The following is a 9786-nucleotide window of genomic DNA, read 5'->3' on the forward strand; positions in this document are numbered from 1 at the left end:
AAGAAGGTGGGGGTTGGGGTTAGGGTTGGGGGTAGGGTTAGGGAGAAGGTTAGGTTTAGGGTTCAGGTTAGGGTTAGGGTTAGGGAGAAGGTTGGGGTTAGGGTAAGGAGGGGTGTTGGGGTTAGGGTTAGGGAGAAGGTTGGGGTTAGGGTAAGAAGGGGTGTTGGGGTTAGGGTTAGGGAGAAGGTTGGGGTTAGGGTAAGGAGGGGTGTTGGGGTTAGGGTTAGGGAGAAGGTTGGGGTTAGGGTAAGAAGGGGTGTTGGGGTTAGGGTTAGGGAGAAGGTTGGGGTTAGGGTAAGGAGGGGTGTTGGGGTTAGGGTTAGGGAGAAGGTTGGGGTTAGGGTAAAGAGGGGTATTGGGGTAGGGGTTTGGGTTGGGGTTTGGAGGAAGGTGAAGGTTGGGGTTAGGAGTGGTTTTGGGGTTGGGCTTGGGGGTAGGGTTAGGGTTAGGGAGAGAGTTGGGGTTAGGGTTAGGAGGGGGGTTGGGGTTAGGGTTAGGGTTAGGTTAGAGGGTTAGGTTAGGGGTTAGGTTAGGGGTTAGGGTTAGGTTAGAGGGTTAGGTTAGGGTTAGGTTAGAGGGTTAGGTTTTCATGATCATACATAATAAAAAAAAGAGGTGCAGAGTTGAGGCAAGAGACCCGTAAGGGCCTGTTCGAGGCCTCTACTCACAAAAACTGCAATACAACAAGATAATCAAGAAAATAAATGAAAAGAAAGAAAGATAAAGACAATAATAATAACAACTAGAAAGCACTCGGGGAGCGCAGACCTCCGCCAAGCGCAACAATTCCTGGCATATTGTGATTTCCACCATATTAGTCCCACATATACTTTGACTACATATTTAGATTCCTTGACCATAAAAAACATACCGATAGCCACTGGAATCATAACAATATATGTCTTAGTTCAATAGTTATTCACGAAAAAAATTCACGCTTTGAAACAATTTTACTTTGTCCGGCGCGAGCGCCTCAGCGGCGGCTACGAGGCGCGTTCACGAACTCTCCTTCGGCATGAGGTTTCAGCTTCGTGGCTATTAATTCACTCACCACAAAACTTGCACGCGTAATATTCTCTCTGTCGGTACATGGTCGTGTGAAAGCTGCTTGTTGAGCCTCCAAACGCCGACGAAGAGCGTTAATTTTATCCAAACTCATCTGTCCTTGTCAATCAGTCCAGCCCTCTACGTACATCACATGCTGTGTTCACTGACCCTGACTTTGACTCGGACATAACATAACCGTCTATTTTATCTCAGAAAACGGGAAAATATTTCCTCTTGTTACGAAAGAAATTTCAGGATACGAAAGGCAAAAATACGCTACCGCTGCTACTCGCAGCTCGCGGAGTTTAGCGAACGGTCCCACTGTATAAGTGCACATATAAAATATAAAAATCTTATTGCGTTGCGGGCCGGTAGAAATGGTCTCGTAGGCCGTATACGGCCCGGAGGCCGGGGGTTCCCCACCCCTGGTGTAAGTGACTGAGTTCAGTAGGCACGTGCGTGCGCACGCAATGTTTTTTTAACGTAGTATTTTGAAAGGTCTAATGTGCATGTTTGTGTGTCTGTGTGTGAGTGAGTGTGAGATTGAGTTAGTGTGTAAGTGACTGTGTTCAGTAGGCACGTGCGTGCGCACATAATGTTTTTTTAACGTCGTATTCTGAAAGGTCTAATGTGCATGTGTGTGTGTCTGTGTGTGAGTGAGTGTGAGATTGGGTGAGTGTGTAAGTAACTGAGTTCCTAAAGCACACACGCGCACACGTGCGCACTTACGCGCACATAAGCGGATATGCGCGCACACTCGAACTTAATGTTTTTTAACGTAATATTTTGAAAGGTCTAATGTGCATGTGTGTCTGTGTGTGAGTGAGTGTGAGAATGAGTGAGAGAGTGTGAGATTGAGTGAGTGTCTAAGTGAATGAGTTCCTAAAGCACACACGCGCACTTACGCGCACACACGCGCACACGTGCGAACTTACGCGCACATTCGCGCACACTCGAATGTAATGTTTTTTCACGTAATATTTAGAAAGGTCTAATGTGCATGTGTGTGTGTCTGTGTGTGAGTGAGTGTGAGATTGAGTGAGTGTGTAAGTGACTGAGTTCAGTAGGCACGTGCGTGCGCACGTAATGTTTTTTAACGTAATATTTAGAAAGGTCTAATGTGCATATGTGTGTGTGTCTATAGAACTTTTTTTTTACAGAATTCAACCAAGCAAGTCCGCAAACGTATGGGGATCGAAAACATCTCTAAACATGTTAGTACAATTATAATATGTATTATATACAATGTAAACCAGGACCAATCCAAATAAACCCTTCCGAATCTCTATACCTCTCCTTCTCAGCCCTTGTGGGTCACAGTTTAAACCCAATGTCTCCATTTCAAAGATCTGGGGGAATAACGCCACTCTCTCCGTTTGGCCCTTCCCTTTTTTTGTTGGTTTTCGGGATAACTACACTGGACGTCGTTTGTTGAGACCCACTGGGAAGTAGCTATGAAGCTTGTGGATCCAGCACCTCTCCCTCTTTCGTCTCTGTGCTGGAGTCCATGTTGGATCATGTTCCAGTGGGTAGCCGGTAAAATGTTCTATGCCGTGGTCCTGGAAATGGGTGATTAAATGTGATGATCGGCCCTCCCCCTTCCTAATTGTGTACCTATGTTGGGTGAGTCTGGTGTTGACCGCGTTACCTGTCTCCCCTACATAAGCCTTCCCACATTTGGTGCACTTGACAATGTAAATGCAATTTGTTTGTGTTAGTGGGATATGTTTTGGCAGCTGAAAGCCGTGGTTCGTAATTGGGTCCCTAATTGAAAATCTTCTTGAACCTAAGAGACTTCTGCCGGTTCTTTCTGGTAATTTTGCCCGTACCAGAAGTTGTTTGAGGTTTGGGTTACCTCTGTAGGCCGGGATCACCCTAGAAAAGTTGTCCAACATTGTGTTTTCCAGGATTCTCTTGAAATTCTCCCATAGTGTGAGGGTTGCCCGTGTTCCAAAAGTGGAGTAAGTGACCACAAGTGGGAGTTCCTGTTTTGTTTCAAGGTTCTCCCTTGTTGTAGTCATCTCCATGGACTTATTGATTTTACGGAGGAAGCCTCTTGAGTAACCCCTCCTCCTGAGGGCTGTGAAAAGTACTTTCCTCGCATCGTCACAGTCCCGTTTGTGTGTACAGATGCGGGAGAACCTTAATAATTGGGATTTAACAATCCCCTTGAACACATGTTTAGGGTGGAAACTTTGTTTATGGAGGAGTGCGTGTGAATCTGTCTGTTTGAAAAACATTTTTGTGTCAAGTGTTCCTGTCTGCAGGAAGTTCGGACCTTTGAAAGTTGTTATATCAAGAAAATCTATCTCCTTGTCTTTTAGGGTTGCTTCCACTTTGATTGAGGTGTGGTGTTGATTCATCATCTCTACAAAGTCGTCAAAGCCCGTTTTCGAGTGTGACCAGATGCCCCAGATGTCATCAAGGTACCTCAGATATATAAGGGGGCGTTGTTTGCATTTCTTGAAGATCTCCTCTTCCCATTCTGCCATGTATATGTTTGCGTATGCTGGTGCAAACCGTTTTCCCATAGCTGTTCCCTTAATCTGTAAATAAAATTGTTTCTGAAAAACAAAGTCATTTCTCGTGAGGCTTATTTCAAGCAGTCTCATCAGGCAATCATCTGGTCGGTTGGGGTCCGGATGGCGGTCTAGCATTCTTCGGATGGCACTCAGTCCCAGCAGGATTTCAATGTTTGTATATAGGTTGCATACATCCATTGTGAATAGAAAGCAAGGTTCGTGTAGTTTCAGTCTTCTAATGTTGGTCAGGAAATGTGTGTTCTTTATGTAGCTTGTGTGTTGTGTTGACAGGGGGGTTAGAAAGTGCTCCAGGTATTCCGCTATCCCATAGCTTTCACTCCCACAATCCGAAACTATGGGACGGCCAGGTGGGATGCGGTCCGGGATTGTCCATTTTGTCTGTGGTTTGTGAATTTTAGGGAGGAGGTAGAAATACCTGGGGCGGGGTGGTTTTTGTCCCAGTAGGTATTTATGTTGATTTTTTGTTATGATTTTTGATTTATACAAACCTTCTAGTTCTGTTGCTATCATTTCTGCCGTTTGCCTGTACATTGGTTTCTCTAATTGAATGTAATATTGTGTGTCCTGGGGTTGCACCGTGCTTCTGTGACATAGTCCGGTAAGTCCATTAAAACTATGGCACTGCCTTTGTCCGCAGGTTTTATAACTAATTCTTGGTTTTTTCTAAGTTCCTTCAGTGCCTGCTCTTCCCCCGGTGGTAAATTGGGACTTTCTGGTATATATCTGAGGTTACTGAGTGACTTTCCATCTTCACTCATCAATTCAAGTAACTGCGTTGGTAGTTTGGAGATATCCGGTTCCCATGTGGATGGTCCCACAAAGGGCTTGATCTCTCGTGGGGGTTGTGGTCCAAAATATGAGGTCAATTTGAGGCGTCTATGATATTTGTACAGGTCTACTGCTAATGCCTGTCGTGTTGCCCTAGAGGCGGTTGTTGTTGGGACAAAAGAGAGTCCCCTGTTCAAGAGGGCTAATTGTTGTCGATTCGGCTGAAAATGGGTGGAGAGGTTTACGATTCCCTTGTCTTTAAATGTTTCCTTGTCCTGGTTTAGGTCTACTCTAAAAAAGACCTCCAATGCTGCCACATGTTGTCGGCTGTTTCCGTCGTCCAATGTCTGTCGTCCCCTGTGGTGTTAAATTTTGATTTCTCCAATCGTGGGATAAATGATTTGAAATTTTTGATTAAATCATTAATCTGTTTCAGGTTGCGTTGTCTCTGGGCGGGTAGGTTGCCGCTGAAATTGATTACTGGGACGTGGATCGTTGCGTTAGGGAACGTGGCATGTGCCACATTATAGAGGGAACCCAATGTCTGCCGTACCAGTGATGGGTTTGTTGAATTAAGGTCATCTAGGCCAAAGGATAGGACGACCTTGGTCACTTCTGGGGATGGTGGTGTTCCCTTCCTGAGTAAACTAACCGCATGTGAGATTTTGGCCCCCGGGAAGCTGTCCACCTGGATACGGGGATCCCAAATTTCCGGGAACCTGGCTAGGTTTGAGTCCCCTATGAGTAGGACCTGCCGTTGTGGTAGGAGGGACCAACTCAGGTTCGTCTCTCCTCTATGTGGATGCTCTGTGTGTAAAGGGAGGTATGGTGGTCCCTTTGTAAAACCAGTTTTGGCGGGTCGAGGGTTTGGATCATCTGTGTTTTGTTCCTTCTTCTCTTCCTCCCTGTCTCGTTTGTCCCCTAAATCTATCTGTTCCCCTGTGTGTGGCTCCCTTCGGGTAAACGGTCTTAGTCGTGGTGTTCCCAGAATGGCGATGCTGTTCATTCCTTTTGGAATTAGCCGCCTGTACTTCGTCTCATCGGGGTGTCTGTGGTGTTTCTGGGGGGTTGTTGTTAAAGCCGTTGTCGTGGGTACCTCCTCAGCTTCCAGTGGTTGATCTGTGTGTGGCGAGGTTCCTGGTGTGTCATCTTCTGATGTTAGTACCTTTGTGGTAGGAAGCGTTCCACTCCAGGATGTATTGCCTATTTCGGGATGGGGTTTCTCCCGTTGCATCATGGTTTCACTTCGTAGGCCTGTGTGTTTCTCCGTTTTGAGAGGGAAGGAAGGAGCCATGATGCTGGTCAGAGTGATCTGTGTGGCTTCCAATGCTTCCTCCCTTATGTGGGGCGTGTGTTGGCGTGCCCTCCGTGCGGCCACCAGAAACGCCCTGTTCCAATCTATCACAAGTAGTGGCCTTATCATGTTTACCGCCTCCTCCTGTACCCGGAGGTAGTGCTCCTTCAGGGTTTGGATTGTGGCCGACGTCCAGTCTTTTGCATTCTGGTGTGCCCAAAGGTGCGTCTCCTCCGATGGACAGAAGGGTTGGATAATCCGAATCAAGTAGACCTCCACTTCTCTCAGAAAGGTAGGCATTGGGTCTTCTGGTTTCTAACTTAACACTTAACTCATCAGGTTTAGGGGTTAGGGTTAGAGGGTTAAGGGTTAGGGTTAGAGGGTTAGGGTTTAGGGTTAGGGGTGGGAGTTAGGGTTAGGGTTAGGGGTGGGAGTTAGGGTTAGGTTTTTAAGGTTAGGAACTCCGTCAGAGTTCCGTGCACGGGCCATCACTTATGTCTGGCCAGGATCGGCTCATTTCAGGTTCAGGCCCCCCGGAACTTGTGTGCCCAATCTAAGGATCCAGCGCCGTTCAGCCCGGATCCGCTGGACAGTGGACCACATGGGGTCATGCTCAATGACCGTTGCTTGAAGCGACGGCCATCCGTGGTTCAAAAAATGATTCACTAGCGGGGTGTGGGTTAGTTGAGATTTTAGCAGGCCTTTAAAGATATGTTTAGGATGGAAACTGCTCCTATGCAGTAGTGCATGTGAGTCAGTTTCCTTAAAGAACACCTTTATATCAAGGTTATTAGTGGCCTTAAAATTCTCCCCTTTGAATGTGGTTGTGTCCAGGAAGTCCACCGACACACTGTTTATGGTGGACTTAAGTTTGATGGATGGATTGTGCTGGTTAAGTGAATTGAGGAATTCCCCAAACTCCTCCTGTGTGTGATGCCAAACACCCCAAATGTCATCCAGGTACCTAAAATAATGTAAGGGCTTTTTTCCGCAAGCCGCCAACGCCGATGTCTCCCACTCAGCCATAAAAATGTTGGCGTAGGCTGGTGCAAATTTTTTGCCCATTGCTGTTCCCTTAATTTGTAAATAGAATTTGTTCTCAAATTGAAAGTCGTTTCTTCTCAAATTAATGTCAAGGAGTTGGAGAAGCTCCTTTTCTGGTCGTTTTTTATTTGGGAATTTAGAGAATTTATTTTTCACCGCCTGGATACCTTCATTTATGTCAATATTTGTATACAGGCTGTCAATGTCCAAGGTGAATAAAAATGAATTGGAGGGAACGTGCAATTTGGAGACTTTTTGGATTAAGTCGTAAGTATCCTGAATGTATGAGGGGTGTTTGCATGAGAGGGGATTTAAGAAATAATCAATGTACTCCGCCGTGTGGTAAGTTTCACTGTCACAATCACTCACAATCGGGCGGCCCGGAGGAATGATGTGCGGCCTGCTCCACTTGGCCGGATCCTTATGGATTTTAGGGAGTAAATAAAAAAGTCTGGCCCTGGGTTGTGGATTCCCCATCAGGTATTTATGTTGTTTCTTGTTTATAAATTTTTTCTCTAATAATTTGTTGATGATCTGCTCCACCAATTTGGCTGTTTCCAGATAGATAGGTTTGTCCAATTCTTTGTAATAATTCAAATCTTCTAATTGTCTCCTGCCTTCCCATAGGTATTGTTCCCTGTCCATAATTACCACTGCGCTGCCCTTGTCCGCCGGCTTTATGATAATATTGATATTTTGTCTCAGCTCCTGCAGGGCTGTAGCCTCCTCATGGCTAAGGTTAGGCATCACCCTGCAGGGCCGGAATTTATGGTCAAAATATTGTTTGTCCGCTGTGATCAGCGTCTGGACTTCTGGGGGCAGTGTGTCCACGGACGGAGTCCAGGTGGACCTGGGAGTGAACGGTGGGGGCTCAGAATCACCATCCATTCCGCTATTTTGAAAATGGGATGCCAATTTAAGTCTCCTGTGGTATTGCTGCAGGTCCCATCTAGCCTGCTCCAGGAGATCCTTATTGGTCCCTTGTGTTGGGATAAATGTGAGTCCCCTGTTTAATAATTTAAATTGTGGTTTTGTTAATTTAAATTTCTTAGCCAAAACAATGACGTTTTTAGACCCCTCCTGAAAAGGCAGGCTTATGGGGTCTGGCAGTTTACATGGTCAAACCAGTGTTGGAGCATGTTTCTGGCTGTGGCCCTCGTCCAATGGACGTGGTCATTGAGTGTTGAGAAGAGATGGGAAGGTAAGAGGGATGAAGAGACAGTTTTTCCTAATTTGTGAATTTAAAAATTTAAGGTTCTTTTGTTCTTTCGCAGGGAGGAGACTGGAAAAGTTAACCAGCGGCACCCAAATCCCCGCGCTGGGAAAGCGCTCATCTGCCGTTTCGACCGCCGCTCTCATTTGGGCAGACAAGGTGAGTCTTTCCTTCTGAGAGCGATTGTTAAGGCCAAAGGCCAAGATGACCTGCTCCACCTCTGTGTAGACTGTGGCCTTTTTTATGATCTCCTCTGCGTGTCTAAGGTTTGCTCCTGGGTAACTCTCCACCTGCAGTTGGTCATTTGTGAATGGGGGAAATCTGCTCAAATTGGAGTCCCCCAGAATGAGCCACTTTTTAGTAACGCTCAGACCCCAATCCTGCATTTTGTTATTTGTGTGGATGTGTCTGGTGGCTCTGCGTGTCTCCGGTTCAGGTGAGTATGTGACGGGTGCAGTTTGGACCCAAATGCAGCACTCTGGAAAGCTGGACCGTAGTAATGACTTTTATTAACACACGGGCAAACAGGAACTCAGGCAGACCAGGAAACACAGGAAATAGTCCGTTCTTCAGGCTCTGGGCCCGCACAAAGTCTATGGGTTGCAGGCTCGGGGAGTGGGACGAGCAGCAGCGAAGTCCGAGCCGGGCGGAGAAGTCTAAACCAGGTGAGCAGACAGAAACCAGAGACGCCGAGGCAGAAGTCGTAGTCAGGGGCAGAAAGCAGGTAGGTTGTCCGGGGAACAGGCAAGGCAGGCAGAACGAAGACAGGCAGGGTCGGTAACGGGTAATCCGGCAGGGAAACAACGCTGGAAAGTCTTGCATGGACGCAGAGGAACAATCTGGCACTGAGTGAGTGTGAGGCTGGAGAATATATACACTGGTAGGTGAGCTGATTGATGAGTGAGGGCAGGGGTGTGATCAGAGGGTGAGGGCAGGTGTGTGATCAGTGACTGAGAGCAGGTGTGTGATCAGAGGGTGTGGTGTGAGCAGGGCAGTGGAAAAGTACTGGGACAGGAGGGAACTGGGGAAAAGGGGCTGTGACAGAACCCCCCTCTCAAGGGACGGCCCCTGACGTCCCAAACACAAAGTCCAAGCTGAGCCGGGTGGGTGGAGGGGGGCCTGGAGGAGGGCTAAAATTCTTCAGAGGCCTCCATCTCAGCTTCCTCTTCGTCCTCGTCGCTGGGAGCCTCGGATGACAGGGAGGACAGAGTCTCTAAATTGGCACCGCCACCAGCATTGGGGAGGGCTGGTCAGGGTGACAGTGATGGAACTCGCGGATGAGCTGCGCATCCAGGATGTGACGGGCCGGGACCCATGACCTCTCCTCTGGGCCGTATCCCTCCCAGTCTACGAGATACTGAAGGCCCCTTCCACGGTGGCGGGAGCGCAGCAGGCGGCGAACTGTGAAGGCAGGACCCCCACCAACAATCCGTGGAGGTGGTGGCGGCTGAGAAGCCGGCATCAACGGACTCTCTCGAACCGGCTTGATCCTGGAGACATGGAAGGTTGGGTGGATCCGCATGGCCCGGGGCAGCTTGAGCCTGACAGCCGCAGGGTTGATGACCTTCTCGATAATAAACGGCCCGATGAACTTAGGAGCCAGCTTCTTTGACTCCACCCTTAAGGGAAGGTCTCGGGTCGAGAGCCATACCTTCTGCCCCACCAGGTAAGTGGGAGCCCGGGAGCGACGGCGGTTGGCTGCCGTCGAGTAACGGTCAGCTGCTCGTAGGAGAGCAGCCCTGGTCTGGGTCCAGGTCTGGCGGCAACGGCGGATAAAAGCCTCGACGGACGGACAGGAAGCTTCCCTCTCCAGGGCTGGGAACAGCGGCGGCTGGAAGCCATAGGCGCACTGGAAGGGAGAAAGTCCAGTGGCGGAG

Source organism: Takifugu flavidus, chromosome 7, assembly GCF_003711565.1.
Source record: "Takifugu flavidus isolate HTHZ2018 chromosome 7, ASM371156v2, whole genome shotgun sequence".
Lineage (NCBI taxonomy): Eukaryota > Metazoa > Chordata > Actinopteri > Tetraodontiformes > Tetraodontidae > Takifugu > Takifugu flavidus.